The 22,848-nt window shown below is 40.1% G+C and overlaps 1 protein-coding gene across 28 annotated transcripts in view; it reads right to left on the bottom strand.

The window, feature by feature from the left end:
* Positions 1-22,848, bottom strand: part of DLG2 (discs large MAGUK scaffold protein 2) — a 2,183,817-nt gene that overhangs the window by 218,195 nt on the left and 1,942,774 nt on the right. Inside the window, exon 1 of one of the 28 annotated variants that reach the window (XM_032295983.1) lies at positions 1,971-2,364. The exons of 25 other annotated variants lie outside the window; for them this stretch is intronic. The gene's annotated coding sequence lies outside the window, so the exon portion shown is untranslated. Of the gene's footprint in view, positions 1-1,646; positions 1,903-1,970; positions 2,365-22,848 lie in introns of those variants that run through there. 2 more of the 28 variants (XM_032295985.1, XM_032295984.1) reach the window with 2 other exon arrangements.

Genomic DNA, 22,848 nt, shown 5'->3' with positions numbered 1-22,848 from the left:
CCATATGAGAAGAAACTCAGTTTGTTGAGATTGGTACATAGGTTTATTTCCCTATAAAACCACACTGAATCAAAACCCAGATCCTGCTGCAAAATAAACCGTGGAGTCTGGCACGTAATTTTCCAAAATTTAATGTACAGTGCAGCTCAAAGGTACTTTACAACTACATTGTTCTTGGCATTAAGATATATTAACACTTTTAGGACCCTTCAGCTGTGTGCCCTAAAGCTTTACAAAATGTCACGGGCTGGTTGGATCATCAAACACAGATACTCATTTGTATCTGCAATGATTTGCTGAATTTCCTATCTTAATCATTATTGCTCTATCCAGAAGCTTTGAGCCAAACAGAAGACATTTCACAGACCCCTTGTGCAGCAGCTGCTTGTGGATTAGAAACCAAGTCTCAGGTTACACACCCCTAAGTGCCAACCACAATACATCACTCCTCTGCTCTTTAAGCAGAACTTATTCAGAGAAATGGAAAATATGGAAAAGCTATTTATGGACAAAAGAAGCATGCACAAAAAGCGTCCCTGAAAAAATATATATTCCATATTCCAAATATGCCAAGTTTTTGGTGTAATCAGAAAGTATACTAAGAAAGGAGAAATAACTTTATTGCAAGTGTGGTGGTGCCGATAACCAAAATATTTATGCAAAAAAAGCAAAGAGTAAGCTAAGTCTTTGGTGAAAAAAATGCATACTGTTTTTTTTTTTTCAAAGAGATGCTAAAATGAGTTGCTTTCTTTGAGGATAAAGAGGACATCTGTCAAATCTACAGATTCCATATGTAAAGAGAAATTACAACAGTGTACAGGTAAACATTTTGGACACACAGTTACGGGTTCAGAAGACAGTAGCTACTTGCCAGTGAAATAAAGCAAATATCAACAAGGCAGACACAGTTGAAACACTTGAAAAAAATGTCCTTGCTACTCCTCTCCATATATAATATGCCATATGACACCACAGTTAAATCTGCTATTGCAAAAAAAAGTACGTCAAGCTGTTGGTTTCCATGAGATTTGTACAGAGGAAAAACAACACAGCAGAGTCCGAGAAGATACAGCTTTCACTTCTCTTTCCTTCTGAAGAGCAAATGACTTCCTATAGTTAGCTGACCAGGAGTTAGCACGCATCCTGCCTGGATCTAGGACCTGGAGCAAAGACCTGGAGCACACCCAGATGAGACCAAAATGCAGCTTCAGGTAATTGTTAACGGGGATACGAAAGTAGAGAAAACAGCCAGCCACAAGTCATGCAAACACAACAGTCATGCCGTCTGCATTTGTCTGTCCTGCGGATACATCGTACAGCTCTTTCCATAACGATCCAGTCTTTTCTTTCACTCCCTCTCCCACATCATCAACAGGCACGCCAAACACAAATCTCATCGGATTCTGATCCGATCCCGGCAAAACGCAGGACTACCACCATACTGAGTTTCACAATAATCGCCACAATGCCAATTATTCACAGCCCCTTAGTTCTGTTCAGACAAAAGATTGCAATTTGAATCTTGCCTTGCACAGGTTCAGCTCGGTTGGAGCTGGTTACCAGGCAAACGGTCTGTTTTAAGATTTGCCGATTGCTGAGGAGAGTGAATTAGGGGGGTGGGGATGGACAAACCACCCTGCACATACCTTCTTTTGGCAGCTAAGAAAAACAATTTCGTGACAAAGAGACTTGTTCTTTTCAAAGCTCACCCAACAAATGAAACTGACAGAATGAAACCTGAGAAACTTTAGCAACCAAAGAAAGCAACCTTCCAAGGATCAAGGTGAATAATTGATTCGTCGGGTTTTGTTTCATCTTTTAAGCTATTTTGCTCATTAAAAGGAAATTGTGGAATTTGTCAGGAGCCCAAACACTGACACACACTTCTGACAGCAAGTGCATATTCCAAACTACGGGTACGTTTGCCAAGCTTATTCAACAACGATTAGCTGCAAAGCCAGGGAACTTACCGAGCACAAAATTATTGGAACAAAGCAGGGAGGAGGCAGGAGGCACCAAAGGCAGCTTCTCCGTCTCCTTGGTGCCAGGTTCTCCTGTCTGCTGTCCGGTCCACACTTGCCTTTATAACTAAGACTCCGATAGAACTCACTAGCGGAACCTGATGAATTATAAAACAGCCCCTCCTAGACTCTCATATTTTACATCACAGGGGGTGACCATGCAGCATTCTTGCTCACTGGGTACATATATTTCCTTATAACTCATCCTGATAAATATATCAGCCTTAGGAGCAGTGACAGTAATTGGTGTTTGGGATGTACCACTATTAACCAATAAGATGCTTTCCCACCATCAGTACCGCACCCCCATCCTCTGCTCGTGTTCCCCTACACCTTGTCAAGGTGGATCCACCCAACTCAGTGAGGGGTAGGCAAAGACCACAAAATGTGGAAAAAGCCCAAGCACATACAGCAAGGTGTATTACTCAGGGTTCATGCTTATAATAGTTCTGTAAGGATCAACTCCTGTATTTGCATAGCCTGTCACAGTCTACCAAACACTTTCACTCTCAGTGAGTATCTCAGTGACTAGAGAAGGTATTAGGAGTCCGACAGTACAGATGAGCACCAGAGATCAGAGAGGCTAAGTGACTTTGGTATTCACTAAATTTAGGGAAGGCAAGGAGTCCTAGAGATTAGAGAGTCCAACCTGCTTACTGTGCAGATAAGGAGCCTCTGGCCAGAAAGATAAAGTGACTTGCCCACGTCACACATAGTGTGATTTCAGCTTGAACCCAAACCCAGGTCTTTTGATGGCAAAGTGTAGTGTCTTTCTATGCTACCGTGTTGCCTCTGGGGCATGAAAGCCCAGAAAATGAGAAAACTGGAAATCACAGACAGTACTGTTGACCGAAATTCGTTACTAGGCAGGCTTCATGGAGAGCAGTGCCTGAGCTTTTTGTTTCCTCCCTGAGAAGGTCAGTATAACCTTTTTAGGTTCATCGAATATCAGCACTGGAAAACACGTTTTGGACAATAATAGCCAATATCTATTGAACACGTTTTAGGTGCCATGCACTATTCTAAGGGCTTAGCATATATTGACTCATTTAATCTTCAAAATGTCCCTGTGAGGTAAGTACTATCATGAGCAACATATTGCAGAGAGGAAGCTGAGATTCAAGGAGGTTGACTAATCCATCCAGATTCACACATCTGTCAAGTGGCAGAGCTCTAATGGACTCCAGGCAACTTAGTTTCAAAGCCCACACTCTTATATATATCATCTGATCCCAAGCAGTATTTTATTTCACATTAAACTGTTAGAGGCAGATGAACAATGAGAGCAGATTGATTTACTATGGCCTTTGGAAGAAAGGATAAAAAAATCATAAGTTTTGGAATTCAACAGAATTGTGTTTAAACCCTGTTTTGCCTCTAAGTTACTGTAACATGGATTGTTTTATCTGTAAAATGGGTATATTAAGACTTACATCACAAGACTAGATGGAGAATATCAAGAAAATATAGTGCCTAGTTTATAGTATGTACCCCCACATGGTTCTCATTCCTACTGAATTTCCTTTGACAAATGAATTTCTGCCACGCCTTCTCCCTAAACTGCCTTTTAAGATGTTAATTGTACTGTGCTAAGGAGTCTTCTAGCCTACCAGCCCATGAAGGGGAAAAAGCCCTAGAGACACCTAATGTCTCTCTACCAGAGATGCGCTTTCTATCAGAGAATGAAGGGTCCAGCCCACTAGCTTCCCTCTGCTTTACTTCCACCATTACTCAAATGAATTCATCAGCCCAAGAAAGCATTATTTACAACATGTCTACTATCCACTGTGAGACCAAATTGGCTTTTCTCACCCTTTTCAAACAAACACCCACCACAAAACTCATTAAAAAAATGAACTTTTGTATGTAACTATACACTTATAGCTACTAAGTCACAGTGTGCCAAGCAGGAAGACAGGTATCTCTGTCTTGAATGTTCCAGTGCCAACTCTTGCTCTAAGTCAGTATAACCTAGTATTTGGCCACTTTGAGGTCTCTATCAGATGAGCTTCTCCCTATCATAAACTGCTGTCTTCATGGTATGCAGTCAGCATTCCTTGAGAGCCACAGAAAGTAATCCTCTGTGGGACAAGGTGATGCTGTAATGTTGCAGGATTCACAGGTTTAGACATGAGAGATATTCTTGGCTCCATGTTTCCAGAGAAAAACTCTGTGGCCAACTTAAATTGCTCACATACAGTCTATTGCCTCCTTGTTTAGTTTTTCCTCTGAGCATCTTACTAGAGAGTCTGGAATACACATGGATGAGATTCCCTCTTTCATGACCATACTTAATAGTAGGTACTGTAGGAGCAGAGGTGAGAAACATAATTGGGGGTAAGGGGTGGAGGAAGACATGTGCTTCGAAACTGATAAGAAAAGTCTGATGTAAACAAAGAACAGGTAATAACTACAAGATCAATGGTTACCTTCTATACCTCTAAAGTGGGTTATCCACATATTATCTGAAATGATTGGCCTAGTCTCCAAGTCTTCTCAGTGCCTTCCACCTATATGTAGCCCCTAAAATCCCCTAAGGAGCCATTTCTTCCCTGTCCATTTTTCCCTGCTACCTGGCTATTCCACCATCATTCCATGAAAAACTAATATACATGATTCATTATAACTTTTGCATTGTAGCATAATCATAACGTTATGTTGTCATAGATAATAACTTTATAAATATTCTATCAGAATTACCACCTCAACCAACAATTACTCTCAGACATAATGAACTATGTAGAGGCTTGAAGCTATACCAATATTTTGCTGAGTGATGGTGCTATTTATTGAGCACTTATTATGGGCTGACAAAACTTGACGCACGTTTCTCATTTAACTCTGACAACAACTTTTTGAAATGGTCTGTACTACTATCTCTACTGTGTAGGTGAGGACGCTGGCTAGAAAGGTTAGGTAACTTACTAACAGATGGCACAGTCAGAATAACAGCTGAGGTCTAAGACTGCAGCGCCTGTTCTCTTAACTATCATATCCACTGTTTCTAAGAACCTGCGGCAAAAGATAACATAAAAAATTAGTGTCTGTTTTCACTTCCTCACATCCCATTCTCTACGGTCTTCAGTCAGGCTTTCCACTAAAATTGTTCTTATCAAGGTAAATGACAACATTGTCACTCACAAAATCAATGGCCGGGCACAGTCTTCAGTTTATTCAACCTCTCCCAGCATTCGGCAGAATCAATTACCGCTTCCTTGAATCAATCATTGTCTCTGGTTTCCAAGACCCCCTTGGTTTTTCTCCTACTTCACTAATGTATCCTTCTAAGTCTCCTTTGCCTGGCCCCTCTCTACTTTCTGATATTTTAAATTTGAGTGTCACCAAGTTCGTCATTAGGCTTCTTTATTTACACTCACTCCCCAGGCTAGTCATCCAGTATCAAGACTCAAACGCCATCTGTTGATAAAAGGCTACCACATGAAGATTGCCAGTCTCAATCTGTGCTCTAAACTTGACCCTTATATCCAGCTGCATACCACATCTAAGCATCTCTACTTGATTGTTTAATAACAGGCTTCTCATATTTAAAATGCTCAGAATTAAACTCTTGGTTTCCTCTCCTGAATCTGCTCTACTCCCAGTGCGCACCATTTAAACAAATGGCAGAATCATTGACCTAGCTGGTCTGGCCAAAAACCTGGGAGTCATTCTTGACTCTCCTTTTTATCTTAGACCTCATGCCTTATTCATCATCAAATCCTGTCAACTCTGTCTTCAAAATGTATTCTCAATATTTTTTCCATCTCCACCCTCATCTCCCTAATCTATACCGCTATCATTTCTCACATGGATTTCTGCAACCACCTCTTCACTGGTTTCTTTGTTTCCATTCTTGCTTTGCTGCCCCCCTTCCTCCACACAGCAGCCAGCCATGTCTTTAAAACAAAATTCAGACACCAACACTCCTTGCTCAGCTCCCTCCAGCAGCTCTCCTTTCACTTAGGATATGCTCCTTTCACTGCAGCCAGAATTCCATCTACTCAAGTGTCTCTTCCTTGGAGGAGATTTCTGACATCCTGTACAGAACAGCATCCTCTATTCCTTCATTTCTCTCTCCCTCATATTAGACTTCTAAAAAATTCATAGTATTTATCTCTGCTTAAATATTATCTATTAAATGTATATGTTAAATATTTTATATATATTTATTTCATTAGCTTTTGCTCCTCTCCTCAGTTAGAATGTAAGCTCTATGAGGCCAGGGGCCTTGTCTGCTTTGTCCTTGGTTGAATCTCCAGCACCAGAACAGGGCTTGCCACATAATATGCATGTATCAAATGAATGTTACATGTAATATGCTTTTATTAAATGAATATATTCGAAATCTTATCTTCACTACTTCTTAGTTCTTTATTCTTCCACAAATTTCTTACTGTCCCTACATTATAAATTTCTCAGTTATAAGTTATTTTTTAAAAACAAACAACCCTCCCTTATTTTCCTTTCTGGTGCTTTATAGGTATTTTCTAACACAGTCAGCCTATTCTGTGTATGACTTTGCTGCAACAATTCCACAGGCTGGTCAATGTTATGGGTTGACATGTGTCACCCCCAAATTCACATGTTGAAGTCCTGGCCCCAAGTGCCTCAGAATGTGACCTCATTTGGAAATAGAATTGCTGCAGATATTATTAGTTAAGATGAGGTCATACTGCAATATGGTGGGCCCCTACTTCAATCTAGTTCAATATGGCTGATGTTCTTATGAAAAGACAAAATTTGAGCACAGAGGTGCATACAGGGAGAACGTCTCATGGTGATGGAGTTGTGCTGCCACAAACCAAGGACCTACCAGAAGGCAGAACAGAGGCCTAGACCAGATATTTCCCAAGCAGCTTTGTAGGCAGCATGGCCAAAATGACACATTGATTTCAGACTTCTGGTCTCCAGAACACTCAAACGATACACTTCGCTTGTTCTAAGCCACCCAGTCTGTGGCACTTCATTACAGCAGCATTAGGAAATGAATACAGTCAGTCAGATATTACCCTCATCTGGTACATGAGGAAATCGCAGCTGAGAAAAGCTAAGTAACCTGCCGCAGGTTTCAGAGCTAGACATTGGTAGGGTTAGCTTTACACCAAATCTGTATGACTTCAAAGTCTATGCACAGTGGTGGCGGTTCTTAGACACTGGTCCCTGACCCTTGTTGGTCCACAGCAAAATGAGAAAAGTAAGTAGGATGCAGTGATTTTTTTCATCAAGCTAAAATGACCTTCTTTTATTATAGGATTATCGCCTTCCTGCTGTTTCTTTTTTCTTCCTATTGTTTTCGTATTGTTCTTTTTATTCTCAAATGTTGGTGAGAATAAATAGTAGTTGGATTTTTTCTTAAATTTTTGTTTTGCTTTTTAACATCCTTCACTGTATTGACAAGATAAAAAGTTGGCGATTCTGTGGCCTTAGAAGTTTGTACTGAAATGTTTCTGGCTTATTAAACATAAAAGCCTGAGAACAAATGTTCCAATGCTGTCCCCTTTATGAAACAAGTCCTCAGCCTGGGAAACATTGTGAGGTCCTGTCTCTACCAAAACAAATAAACAAACAAACAAACAAAAAATATCAGCTGGGCTTGATCAGCTGGCACACATCTGAAGTCCCAGCTACTCAGGGGGCTGAGGGAGGAGGATCATTTGACCCTAGGAGAGCCACACTGACACTGCAGTGAGCTATAAAAACGTCACTGCACTTGTGTTGTCTGGGTAACAGAGCAAGACCCTGTCTCAAAGAAAAAAAAAAAGAAGGAAGCTCTTCACAAATAGTGACACACTTGGTGGAGGGAAGAAGCTTTGCTCACAATCAACAGTAAAGGTCTCTGCTCATAAACAAAGTGTCCATGTTAATGATCACAATCTCTGAATTAATTACCATGAAATTATCCCATGCAACAAACTTGTTTGAATTTAACAATATTCATTACTTCAGAGGTTTCCTTAGTTTTGCCCCTTTCCTTTTTAGTATAGATTTCCTAGTTTTCTGTAAAAATTTTGACTTGCTTTTGACTTGATCCATTTTCTTTTGGGTTCAGGATTCGTGGGCTTGTGCAAATGTCTGAGGATCACCTCTGTTAAGTATCTAGAACACCACAGAAGCTTTCAGTAAATGCTAGTTCCCTTCAAAGAAAGAAGTGAAGCTTTATGCCTCCAATAGGGAAATGGCTTTAGGACTAGAGGAAATTTATAGCAACTGGATGACTTTGCGAGATGGGCCAGCCTGGAAAGTGTTAATAAACTTCACCCTCTTGTTGAACATTCAATGATCCATGACAGTTTATAGAAATTGTGGCAGTCTATTTTTACGCATTCATGTTCATGAGTATATGTGCATACATATAAACATAAGTATATATAGAAATTAATAGATATTGATGTCATATACATCATTAATATAAATTTGATTGGCATGAGTGTGTGTACTGTCTTCAATTTCTGAGAAAATCAAGAAGGAAAACCTACATATAAGAGTTTGCCTTCTTTGTTTATCCATTATCTGCTTCCCTATCATCTAATTTGGGACCACCAATTTGTCCTATCCTGAGAAACCTCAGTTAAGATCATTTCAATCTATCCGTTTGCCAAAGTTATCTCAGACTTCAAATCAGTAAAGAAGAGATTCCTTCATTCTGTCAGTATATATGGAGGGCTAATGATGTCCCAGGCATTACATTATTATGCTGAGTGCCAGAAGAACAATGCAATCAAGGTCGTATTCTCCATCTCCTTAGGCTTTCAGTCCAGGGAGTAATAAATATAATAGATAATAGCTAACTACACAGCTGCACAGTATATTTTATTAGGACTTTCATTAAGGTGCTATAGAGGCCCAGAAAAATGGCCTCTAATAACTCAGTCTGGGGACCGAGGTTATGAAGGCTCCTTGAAGGAGCGGATGAGTCTTAAGCTGGGTCTTAATGGATGAGTAGGACATATTAAGATATCCAAACAAGAAGTGTTCCAATCAGAGTAAGAAGCAGGTGCAAAGAGATGGTGGGGGGTTAACCACAGAACTCTGGAGGAGTTACTTTTATTCACTTAGCAGTTAATAACATAAGTACATGCTATGGGAAAAAGATTAACTTCAGAGTAGGAGAGTAATCATTTCTTTTTTATGAACTTCTTCAATGCAATGAAAGCTAAAGTGCAAGATGTCATGCTTTATAGTTTGACAGTCCTGATTCATTCAAGCTGACCTTTGCAAGTTGCTTAACTTCTCTGAATTAAGCCTTGGTTCCTTATCTATAAAATGAGGATAACATTATCTAGTTCATATAGCTGTTGTGTTCTTATGAAATAAAAAATGTAAACTATCTTGTTTCTCATACATTGTACTTACATTAAATGTCAAAACAAGACACCAAAGTAAATGTCAGTTCTTGTCCTAAAAACACTTGTGTCACTGTGAATAAGAACCTTCATTACTCATACCAAATCTGGTTTCCCATTGGGATATATTTATTTGGTTTCCTGCTAAACCAGTGGTTTCACAACTTTGCTTGTTGACATCATCATTTAAAATCATTTTGTGTACTCGCCCATTATCTTAATATTTACAAATTATTGTGTAACTGTATTACTGTGGCACAGTATGTACACTACAAAACATATAACAAAACAGAAATTTACAGGATGTGATGAAAAATTCATAAAAACAGAAGGTCCTGCCTACCAATGGGGTGCATATCATCACTCTGAAGAATATCAAGATCTCCTAGAGAGAAAAGACCTAATCTCATTAATTCATGGCGCACCCAGTAGCATAGACCAAGTACTAAAGAAATATCTAGGAATTGAGGAAGCAACACTGAGATATTAGAAGCAAACCAAAAACTCTGTGGCCTACCAGTGCCACTATCTGTCCAAACCAGTTTTTTAGTTTTTATTTTTAATATATATTTTAATTATAACACAAGTTTAATATAGTAGAAATGTTAACCAGAATGTAATGGCTTTTCCCCGCAAAGGTCAGTGGCAAATAGAGAGTTAATATTCATTATTTTTAAAAAGGGTAATCGTATTAATAACCATTTGCTGAACACTTATAAGGGGCAGGCACTACATTAATGCCTTTATAAGTACTTTCTTATTTAGTCCTTACAATAATCAGGACGCCATATTGCACTTCTGTAGAAGGTATCAAACATTTCAGTCCATGCTGTGGGTAGGCGTGGGGGGTGTCTGCAAACCATCGCCTGCAGACAAATCTGGCCCCCTGTCCATTTTTATGTAGTCTACAAGCCAAGAATGTTTTTCACATTTTCAGCTTGTTGAAAGAAAAATCAAAAAAGAATACTGTTTTATATGAAACTGTTTTATATGAAAATTATATGAAATTCAAATTTCATGACCATAAATAATTTTATTGAATCACAGCCACACCCATTTACTTATTTATGTATGGTCTATGGCTGCTTTTGCACTACAATGGCAGAGTTGACTATTTCAATAAAGATTGTATGACTTATAAAATATAAAAGGCTTGGTATCTAGCCCTTGACAAAACAAGTTTGCTGACCCTTGTGTGTATGAATGGAATCTACCGGAGAGGTGCATGTTGTAGCTTGCAGGGTTCTAAGTCATGGTTCCAATAACAATCCTATATGGAAATGTTGGTTCAGAGAGGTTGTCACTTGTCCAGGCACTTAGGAAATGGCAGAATCAGAGGTTTTCAGGATAAAATTTTAAGACTGAAATATGTACTTGGTCTCACCTTGAGTTCAGGACACTGTTCTCTTATGGCCTCACCTCTTCCGGCTATGTAACTTAACTAGTCACACCTGATATAACTTCCCCATTGCCTCCACTGTCTTCTCTGTACTCTCATATCTAATTTCTAATATATTTATGGCTAAGAACAGGGTAGGGTGGGGAGCAGGTCAATGGAACAAAAGTACAATTCATTCATTCACAATACTTTTCATTCCTCCTCTTCGAGTCTCTCAAATATACACTTGGCCCCTGAGCATGAGGCTCTGCTGTCTCTGGCTGAACTGAAAGTGATGAAAAGGACATGTGATTGAATGCTGGAAACCACACTACTGGCTCTTTGCCTACAGAAACTCAGCCAGCTTATCTTCTTTCCCAAGGAACTCCAAACTCACTCTGGCTCAGCTGGTTCTTTCTAGGTGCCTACAGCAAGCTGCTCTGCCCAGCAGAGATCAGAAGCTGATAGAAGAGACTCTATGCTTTTCTGTCCTGGAAACTATGTTCCCTTTTTCCTCACTCTCATTGTAGCAGATTCTCCTAGAGCCTTGGCCATTCCTGGGTTGTAATGTAGATACTATAAAGTGCAAGTTTCAATAACTTTTCCTGAATGGTATCCAGAAGACACAGACATGTGAACATAATTTCTGTGGCTGCTCAATTATAGCTAGAACTTCACTTCTAAGCAAGGGCAACTAACACTGGCAGAACATGGACTGTGTAAAGTTGTGAGTACAGCTTTCACAGATGTTAATCTCATTGACTTCTCCCAGCAAACAGGAATTTGTTATTCCCGTTGTATAGATAAAGATGCTGGGACTCCAGAGGAACTAAGCAGTGTATCTTTCTTATGTACCTAGTGAGTGGTAGACCTGAGCTTCAAGCCTGAAGCTCTGACTCCTAAGTACCTGTCATTTCAGTAAAGGAGACTGTTATAAAGAAATCAGATTGTTGCCATAATAGTCATTAAAAAACAAGCAGACACACACCCCTTCCGTGCTACAAATCATGGCATGATTATTCTTTGTAATTGGGATATAGTATAGTATTACGAAGTTCAATGATGAGCAGGACTTAAAGTTGTTAGCAAAGCCTTTAAGCAGCCTGATTCTCTGTAAATTTATCTGTAAAATGGAAGTAATAACATGCCTAACTTTTGGGATCATGGTGAGAATTATATAAAAGAATGTTAGGTATTCTGTTTATATGAAATGGCTGGAATAGGCAAATCTATATGGATGGAAAATAGATTGATGGTGCCTGGGGCTGGAGGTAGGGGTTGGGAGGGAATGAGGAGTTGCCAATAGAAACGGACTTTCTTTTGGAGATGATGAAAATGCTCTAAAATTGATTGTGGTGATGGTTGCACAACTCTGTGAATATACTAAAACCCACTGAATTGCATACTTTAAATGAGTGAATAATATGCTATATAAATTTAAAAATAATGTAGATAAAGCACTTAGCACAGTGCCTGGCACAAAATAAATGCTTTATAAATGTTAATTCTTGTCATTATTGTTTTGAGGCAGAGACTATCTGGTTTGCCAAACTCATTTCCTCTTCTCCCAGAGCACAAAACTAGACTCTACCCTACAAGTTAGGTGTGGCCATGTGTCTGAGTCCGGGCCAAGGGAATGTGAGTTCTGGTCAATGTAAGCGAACAAGCCTGGCACATAAAAATATTCCCCTCACAAGCATTCATGTTCTGTTTCCCTCCTTCTAGCTGGATGCAATGGAATCTTTTGGCTTCGGAGATCAGGTGAAAGATGGAGGAGCCATAGTGTGGAAAGCCACAGGTCCTGAATCACTGACCAGAGGAGAGCTGCCTGTTAGCCAAGAAGCCCGGTTTTAGACTTTGAGAAAGTAAATCAGCTCCTAATTGTTTAAACCTTTATTTATTTTGAGAGTTGATTGTAATAGCTACGCGTATTATGATAACATATGATTGTTAGTTTTAACACTACCAAATGGAGGAGAAACATCAGCCCTTGTCATATGCCTGAAAAAAATTCACTTTAGATTGGCTGACCATGCTGGATCTGAGCTGTCTGGTGAATCTGAGCATTATTATAGTACTGTTGAATAGTCCTTGGATGGTTTGAGTGGAGTATGCAGCTTCAAATTACCTTCCCCAACTTTGGGGGAGCAGAGTCCTTGTTTTGCCCTCCAGTCCCTTCAGGAAGGGCCAAATGAACAGCAGGCAACATGCCATCAAACCGTGCACAGCAGTAGGGTGTGGAATCGGTGAAAGCAGCGCTGTGCCTGCTACTCCACCCTTCTCTCCCCTCTCCTTTGTGGAGGACAGCATACCCTCTCTGCTTCCCTTTTGACAAAAGGGAAAGTAATACAAATGAAAGATGTGACCCCATCAGATTATTTTGTCCTTGCTCAGTGCCTTCTAAAGCAGTATCCCACACTCTAAATGTGGAAGGCAGAGGCATTCTTAGCTCTCCTGGTGAATAACGCCAAAGTATTGGATTGCTATTGTCTCTCTTTCAGAGGATTTGCTGTCAGAAGGAAAAGCTCTGAGTCATTCTTTAGAAAAGGTGAACAGAGGATATGCAACCACAAGCAAAAGGTGACAGGTCAGAAAGGGACCAGTCACTGGGAGCAGGGTTTTCCGGGTTTGTGAGCCCCTTCCTTCTGCAACTGTGTCAAATGGGGCCAAAAATGCCGTCACTATCTATCTTACAGAGGAACACTATAAAACCCCATGGGCATGTAAAGTGAAGTACAGTCAGATCTTATAAAAATAGCTATTGATTCCTGAGTGTTTACTGTGAAGCCTTTTAACATAGCTTGTTTAATCTTCTCCACAAGCTTGTTACATAAGTATTATTATTGGCCCTTAAGAGCCATTGAAACTGAGGCTCAGAGGTTAAGCAAAGCCGTGTCCCCAGGATTACACAGGTAGTAAGCAACAGAGCTGGGACGCTAACTAGAAATTGAGGGATACCAAAAGACTACATCTCTCACCACCATGCCCTTCAAGTACTTCAAACAAATGAAAAGGATTAGCAAGGTAAATGGCTCTTCTGCTGGAGAATCTAGAATGTCCAAAGCCAAAAGGCCTACCCTTGCATAGAAAGAACATCCTACAAGGCTGCCTGTGCTCAGCATATTAAGTGCCCAAGAGAATAACGAAACAGATAAGAAAAGGGAAGAACAAAGGCCATTGTCCCGGGCCCTGGAGACTAGCCTGCCTGAACATGATTCATAGTCATTCACGGACTCACACCTCACAGATTCCGAATATCAGATCATTGCTGATAGAAATGTGAACTTCCACATAGAAAGCACGTCTTCTTGCTGAAAATAGCGTCCCTCCCCCAGCACAAAGTCACAAAGAAAGAAAAAAGAATCTTAATTCTTCCTGTTTTCCAGACTGTTCCTTTTTTCCTTCAACCTCACGGTCCCATTGTTTCTCTCATTTCTTCTTAGTATGCTCTATTTAAACCAGATGGAGCAGTAGCATTTTGAAGCGATTTCTGAACCCAAGGGATTCGCGTCATAAATGTATAAACAAATGAGCACTCCAGCAACTAGCAAATCAGGCAGGAATGGGTTTGACAACTGACTTGGAAATGTAGGTAAAAATCTACTCCATGATGAAAGATGGGAACGTGACATAAGTTCTCTTCCCTGAACAGGTAACCACACTGATTTCTTTCAGTGTCAACTGGGTGCTAAAGAGAGAAGCAGCCGGGAGGCAGTGGCAAAGAGCTTCAGAGACACACTCAGTGGCCCCCTGTCTACTGTGCATTACCAATATGCTGATACATTATCCCACGGCTGCTGTGAAATATTTGTTCACCACCTATAAAAGTAAGGCATTTTCAAGTGCTAGTTTTCTTTAAATACATTCTCTTTCCTTTAAGTCTTACATAATTCAACTATCATTCCATGTGAGGCTTAATTTAAAGAAAACCACAAGTTGAGTTAATTCACTGTGAAGGGTTATGGAAGCTATATTTATTCCAGAGTCAGAAGCAGTGTAATGGAGCGTCTATTAAATGCCTGACCTAGTGCCAGGTTCTGGGAATATAAACATGAATAGTCTAGCCCTTGCCCTTAAGACATCCACAGCCTCCTAGGACTCACAAACTAAGTAAAAGTGAATGATGCATTACTGCTATCAAGATAGAAGAAAATACATGAGGTGTTTAGAGATCACTTTTAATGAGGAAGAAAGTATGTGTGGAGAGGGGAAAAGGATAGAGATTGTGGTTCAGTAAAAGAGTCCTGGCTGGGTGCAGTGCTCGCGGCTCTAATCCCAGCACTTTGGGAGGCCGAGGCGGGTGGATCACCTGAGGTAGGTAGGAGTTTGAGACCAGTCTGACAAAGATGGTGAAACCCTGTCTCTACTAAAAATACAAAAATTAGCTGGGCACGGTGGCAGCCACCTGTCATCCCAGCTACTTGGGAGGCTGAGGCAGGAGACTTACTTGAACCTGGGAGGTGGAGGTTGCAGCAGCCAGCTGAGACTGCCGCACTGCACACCAGCCTGGGCGACACAGTGAGACTCCATCTCAAACAAAAAAGAGAGTCCCCTATCTGTCCACCTCTAAGACCCAAGAAGCTATTAACTTCTTGAGATGATGGTGGTCTGGGCAGACAGCACGGGAGGAATGGGGACAGTCTCCACAGCGGCATGAAACAAGCTGAAGGTTACGCTCACTGTAGACATTTGAACCCAGTGGAAAACAGACTCCGAGGATAGAAATGATGCAGGCCTGGGAGTCAGCAGGTAGATCACTCTCTGTCATGTGGGTCAGGGGACTCCATCCCATAGGCCATGGGAGACTCTGTAAGACTTCAAACCACAGAGTGAACATGATCTGATTTGCACTTTAGGAGATTACCTTGGCAACCATGTGGAGGATGGACTGGAGGTGTTGAGGCTGGGAGCATAGAGAACAGTTAGGAGGCAATGGCAGCAGTCCAGGTAGGAGGGATAGGGCCTGATCTTAGATAGCAGCAGTGCAAATGTACATAAAAGGAGGGAGAACTAACATTAGAAAGGAGGAAATCTTGGCTGGAGGTAATGAAATGTGGATTCTAGTCCTAGCTTTGGCACAATCGCTTTACGTGACTTTAGACAAGCTCTTCCTTTTCTGAACCCTGTTTCCCATTGTGACAGGTGAGAGGGGGACATTCTGTGGCTATATGAGTATTCACTTCATATATGTACTTAGTTATTATTATTTACTCACTACATAAGCCAGCTAGCCAATCAATCAGTCAGTGAAGGCACTCATTTGAGTCACAGTTTTTGGTATCTTGCTATGAAAAAGCAAAATGGTAGTATAAAAAATCCAACCAAGGGAATGAGGAGATTTGAAGTCCATAAGCATTTACTGATCATACATTAAGTACAAACTGTACATCATAATGTACTAGAGATATGATGGAAACAGAAATAATCAAGATGTGCTCTCTACTTTCTGAGAGGGAAATGAGGCAGCCTAGGATTAATTCAATTCAACAAATATTGAGTAAGTACCCATGTGCAGAGCATTGTGCCTGCCATGGTAAAGGAAACACAGAAATAGGACACGGCCCCTGACATGCAGGACTTCATAGTCACAAACGGAAGAAAAATGATATTGCTGAGTTGCAAAGCACTATGGGAGCCCAAGACAAAAGAGAATAAGCACCAAGTTGAAAATTCATTTTTAATTTTTGCCACAGCAAACAGAAATTTAGTTTCCCTTTCTATGGTTCAAGGCTGCTAAGAGTCACCTTCATGAAAGCAGATGAAATAAGTGGTCATTCACTTTACTCTAAACAAAGATTTTCCTGTGGCTGAGGTCCTATGCTAGATGTTTGGTATAAGAACAAGACATGCTCTTTTCCCTCAAATAAATCAGTCAGTGTTTACAACATTTTGGATTGTGGGGAGGAGAAAGTAGAAGTTTAGTTCTACTTTTTCTACACGACAGTTCAAAGCACCTTGAACAGTGCTTAGCATATAGTAGGTGCTCAATAAATGATCAACTGAAGTGAACAATATTAAATTTGCTGCTTAAAGAAAGAAAATGGGGTTGGCTCTAAAATAACAAGTATTTGACATCTAATTATCCAAAGAATACACTTAGGAAAAAATACTTTTATGTAAGAAGTCATGAGTAATTAATCAAACCACAGGCCACTGGCTTGTTGTAATACTAATTCAAACTAACTTTCTAAGCTGCAGGTTTCTATTCCCAAAGTCTTAGGAAGCAGATGGTACCTAATTTGCTTTAAGGGGCATTTGGTTGACCACACTTGGTTCTTTAAGTCAGAGTAAGTTCAGTTTTTGGAACTCTCCTAAGAGAAATTAACATCCAACCCCCTTACATATAACAATCTGATCTGTTTCTAAACATCTAATCGAAAAAGACCAAAGTTGGGGATGGTGTTGCTTAGAAAGAAGAAAAATGTCTTTGGGGCATGGCAGGGGGATTCTACTAGCAGCCTGGCCAAGAAAAGTTGCTGACTTGGCATATGAGATATGTGAAAAGCTTTAAAAAAATTAAAGCTGCTAACAATGCAGGTGGGATTTTAAAGAACATGTACCACATTGCGATGTTTTTTCAAGAACAGAGAGGCCCAGGATATTCAGATACCAGCTGATAAAAATTATGATATTTACTTTAAAAACTGTGGCCAGTAGAAGTGATTCTAAAAGACTTGCAATAGATTTGGCTCATGGGTTCTGAACCTTGCTGGAGGCCAACTTGATAAAACACAGTGATCTAATACAGGAGTTTTGATTACAGACTAGCTTGATTTTCATCCGGTCTCTGGCATTCACTAGCTGCTGCAACCTTGGATAAGTCATTGAGTCTCACTTAAGCATTAGTGCCATCTGTAAATGAAGACTATAATGCCTGATGTCACAGGGTTGTGATGGGAAGCACACGAGATAATAGAGATAAAAGGCTTAGTATAGTGCCTGGCATATAACAAGTACGGGGACTATTACTATCATAATTATGTTTGCTGAAAGAGAAACGTTCTTTTCAAAACTGGCTAAAAATGCTGTTTCAAACATTTCTGAGACTGAAATGAAATACGTAGATGATGGGTTTGCAGAAATGGTAGTGGGTGTTTCATTTTCACATAATTCTAATTTGCAAAAGAACATAGCAGCATCTTATGCCAATCATGAAACTTTTCTCATAGTAAAATCATTTTGTGAGTGAGCCTGAACTGTATGTACAGTGTCTTATGTATTTCCATGTGACACCTGGTAACATGAGTTTCTTCTGAATTCTATTTGATGATATAATATAGAGAAATTTAGCCTGGAAGGACCTCAGTGTAAATATCGTCTCTGTCAATGACTGTAAGCTCTGGCAAAACAAAAACTTTCTGATCCTGAGTATACACATCTGAAAAACAGGGATAATAATTGTACTGTAGTTTACATGATTTTGAAAGAATTTCATGAGATGATAATAATATCTTTACTGAGTTTTCACCATGTGCCACGCTCTGACAGCCTATCCTAAATTATCTCTTTCTCATCCTGTGTTATCTCTTCCACATCCTTTACCACCTTCCAAAAGTGTGGTTGTAAAGTCAGGGTCTGCAGCCAATTCAGAACCAGCCAGGTGGGATCAAGTGATTAGAGAGGCAGAGGGCTGCTAAACGATAGCCAAAAATATCAGTAGCTTCTGCTGCATTAGACAGAGAGCTGCGCTTTGACATGTGGGAAGTGGGCTGCAGGTAGAGGTCCAGCAGAGGCAGGAAGAAAATAGTTCTGAATACAAGCAAACATCAGAAACCTTGGGACCTGTGGTCATGCCCTAAGTTTCCAAAGCGTATCACAAACAACTGCTTCCAAATGTCTGTCTAGAGAAGACATCTAAAGGGCCCCAACAGGAGCATAAGGACAGAAGTCCCAAATACGTCAAATGGGTTAAAAAGGATGTAAAGAAGAAAACAAGCCAAGTGCAGTGACTCGTGCCTGTAATCCCAGAACTTTGGGAGGCCGAGGTGGGCAGATCACCTGAGGTGGGAAGTTCGAGACCAGCCTGACCAACATGGAGAAACCCAATTTCTACTAAAAATACAAAATTACCCAGGCCTGGTGGCGCATGCCTGTAATCCCAGCTATTTGGGAGGCTGAGGCAGAAGAATCATTTGAACCCAGAAGGTGGAGTTTGGTGAGCTGAGATCACACCACTTCACTCTAGCCTCGGAAACAAGAGCAAAACTCTATCTCAAAAAACAAAGAAGAAGAAGAAGAAGAAGAAGAAGGAGAAAACAAAGCACATCGACCTGCTCTGCTCCAAGTTAAAGTTATTTAACTCCTGGAACTGGTTTAATCTTGAAAACTGAGATAATACAACTATGGCACAATTTACGTTGGCCTGCTCTGCACTTGCAAGGAAGAATGGAAAGGTTTCTCTGTACTGATACATAAGCATCTCCAAGACACATCATTAAGCAAAAAGTAATAATGATATAGTGTTTATAGAGTGCTCCTTTGGTATGTAAGAAATGGGCTAAAAATTTATCTGCCTGTCTGTCTGTCTCTGTCTATCTAGTCTATCTAGCCCACAACACATGGGTGAACACACACACACACACACACACACACACACACACACACACACACACTCTGCTGCATTTGCCAAGGAGATTCCAGAAAGATATACAAAAACCTAAAAACAGTGATTGGCTTTGTGAGATGGAGGATGAGGGCAAGAGAGAAATAAAATTTTTCAATAAATATCTTATAAAAATTAAAGTAATTTAAATGATAAAATTAGGATAGCAATTGGTACATACATCATAAGATTGTTTTGAGGAGTAAATAAAATAACATATTGAAAGAGCTTACCATGGGGCTTGACACACAGTAAGATTAACACACATCAGTGAAGATTATTCTCTCTTTTTGAGGAAGAGTGGGAATGAGCCCTTCCTTGGCCTTCACTTTCTGCTCAAGGGCCAGAGAAAGGTGGAGACAAGTTGGAGGAGGCTGGCTGCTGGGGCTCTCATTGAGTCTTAAGGAGCAAAGAGGCTATGATGACCTTCTGGTGTCTTCCTGAGTCATCCAGCCCTATTCCCAGAGATTTGAGAGAAAAACCCCACTTAGAAATAAAGATGGAGCTTTTACTCAGGAACCTGAAAACAGTGGATGAAAGATTACAAAAAAGTAAAGAATCAAAATCCAATACACGCCAGATCGATCCATGACTCTGAGAGTTAGAAATGATTTAAAAATAGGAGTGTCTTAGAACTAAATGAGAAAAGATGAACAGGTGCCAACGAAATATCATTTGCTTTCACTGTGTTCCCAAAAAATTTCTTCAATATCCTTAAAGAATACATCTTAGGGGATTAATTGGAAATGCCACAATGGAATGAAAATAATAATAAAAAAACTGGATCTGAATAAAACCCTTCATATAGTCACAAAATTAATAATCTACATTTTTTTTGCTCCATCTGCACTGAAAAGGAAAATTTAATAATCAGATACAAAAGGTAGGAAATTATAATGAGTCATAAGTGTTCAGATATTGTAATCCAAACAATTTCTCTAGTAGTGCCTGCTTTACTTAGGGTTATACTAAGTGGCTGACAAAATAAAGACTCTAATTCTTCCAGTTCCTTTTGAATTAAAACACAGCATTTGTAACACAGGAAAGCACCATTCTGGGTACTTGTTGGGGAATAGCACACAATGGGATATCTTGTCTTTGTTACATGCTTCTGTAAGTAGGTTCTATAAGAGGAGCAAGCAGGCAGGAGTCCGGGAGACGGTGATGAGGCACCCTTTGGGTAGCTGCCATACTGTTAGTTGTGGTGGTTAGAAATTCCAGCTCTGAAAGTAGACAGATCTGAACACAAACTCTGTGACTTATTAGTTGAGCAACTTTGGCAAGTTACGTAACTTTGCTGAACTTCAACAACCCATCGATAAAATTAGGATAAATATAATCCCTACCTTATAGGGATGTTATGAGGATCCAAAGAGTTATTTATTTAGGAACTTAAATATACCTTACTTAGAACAGTGCCTAGAGTATAGCAGATATCAGTAAATATTAGCCCTCATCATTAACACCTATCTTTTCATTCATTCATCCATCCATTAAACCATCATTTAGGAGCTACTGTAGGTCAATCTTTGGGATAGACAAAAAAAAAAAAATCGAAGAATAAGACATAGTCCTTGTACACAGAAAGCTCTTAGCCCAGTAAGGAAAGATGAACAAAGAAGGCTATATGGAATTAGGGATGATATGAAAGAAGTCAATGCCAGTTATACTGGGACATAAAAAGGAAGTGGTTGATGAGGAAGGGGTATCATAGAGATGATACTTAATGAAGGACTTGAAATGTGTGTAGACTCAAGGCATTCAGGAAAAAACATCAAGAAGGGCACAGACACTGGGATAACCAGTTGTGGTAGGGAGGGGAAAGAAGTTTAGTATGGCTGAATCTCAGAGAACAAGCGAGCCAGCTTGATAGGTAAGGGGGAGAAGCCTAGGGGTCACATCACATAGGGCTGATTATACAAGGAAGTTTCTATAATTTGGTGTTTGACAAATCAACTTATTTAATTAGAAGTTGAGAGATAGTCAGCACTGCTCTGCCAGGGAAACATCCGGAGGCTACTCCACGTTATTATAATAGGAAGATAATGTTGTACTTTCTTTGTTAGCCATATAAGATACCTGCTGAAAGAGTATCTTGCCTGATCTTGCCAGGGACTTACCCCCTTTGCAAACTCAGTATTGGCTGGAGACCAGGATATCTCAGCAAATTCCCCATTTTTTTTTTTTTTTTTTTTTGCTTACGTATCTTCTCTTAAATAGGTAGTTCACTTCTGTACAAAAGGATTAACAGTGTCAGTACTGGTTTAAAAAATGTTTTTTTTAATTAGGTGTGGTGAAATGACTAGGATATAGATAGTAGTTTCAAATGTCTTCTGCTACTTAACAATGGTGTGAACTTGGACAATTTTTTACCTTTGTGAATCTCAATTTCCTCATCTACAAAAAGGAAAAATGTGACTTATCTCATGGCGTGCTGAGAGGAGCAAATGGAATAATAAATGCTAAGTATCTACAATCAAGACTGACACAGTTCTACAAATGGTAGCTGTCATTATCGTCCATGAAGTTAAAGTAGGTGATTTACATGACAGTCTTGGGAGAAAGAAATCTGAGTCTGCTGGGGCAGAAGAAAGCCAGGTTTGTTTGGAGGCAGAGGAAGCTAGGGCACCTTCCACTGCTAAATTGTGCCATGTTCTGATTTGGGTTGGGCCCAGAGAAAGCTCTAATCCCTATGTGTTGATTGAAACTGAGGTTGAAGACACTGATCTCTCTCTCTCGGGTGCTCATGATAATTCTTCCTAGTTAGCCTCAGCTTCATGGAAAAACAAAGGCTAACCAAAACACTTTCTTTTAAAAGTTGCAAGTTACTTACAGTCTCTAGTGCTGGAGTAGAAAGAGATGCTAATAATGAACCTTGCTAAATACAGCCATTTTTCTGCAGTCCATACAAATTTTATTAGTAAAGGAGGTGATAGGAAGAAAGAAAATATACTCTGTTGGTAAGGAATTGCAGTTCTTCTGAAAAGCACCGTAAATGATAATATAATGATGCATCAATCCAGTCCCCGGGGGGAAATATATTATCCTCTTTTTTCTTTTGAGACAGCCTTGCTTGGTCGCCAGGCTGGAGTGCAGTGGTGCGATCTCGGCTCACTGCAACCTCCGCCTCCCGGGTTCAAGCAATTCTCCTGCCTCAGTCTTCCAAGTAGCTGGGACTACAGACAAGCATGCACCATGATGCCCAGCAAATTTTTGTATTTTTAGTGGAAACGGGGTTTCACCGTGTTGGCCAGGATGGTCTCGATCTCTTGACTTTGTGATCCGCCCGCCTCAGCCTCCCAAAGTGCAGGGATTACAGGTGTGAGCCACTGCGCTCAGCCTATCCTCTATGTTACATCTGTGCTGTTCCAGCATTTCACAGACAAGATTGAACTCTCACATAGACCCAGGAAAGGCACATGCTCTTGCCTTTTAACCCAGCATCTTTAACTGGTAAAAGTTCATTTCCTCTGTAGCTCACCTCTGCAGCTTAAAAACATGTTT

The sequence above is a fragment of the Sapajus apella genome, unplaced genomic scaffold, assembly GCF_009761245.1.
Source record: "Sapajus apella isolate SASKATOON/1434 unplaced genomic scaffold, GSC_monkey_1.0 scaffold34, whole genome shotgun sequence".
NCBI lineage: Eukaryota > Metazoa > Chordata > Mammalia > Primates > Cebidae > Sapajus > Sapajus apella.
Note: the sequence above shows the minus strand (reverse complement) of the source record. Positions and strands in the feature narration are given on the sequence as shown.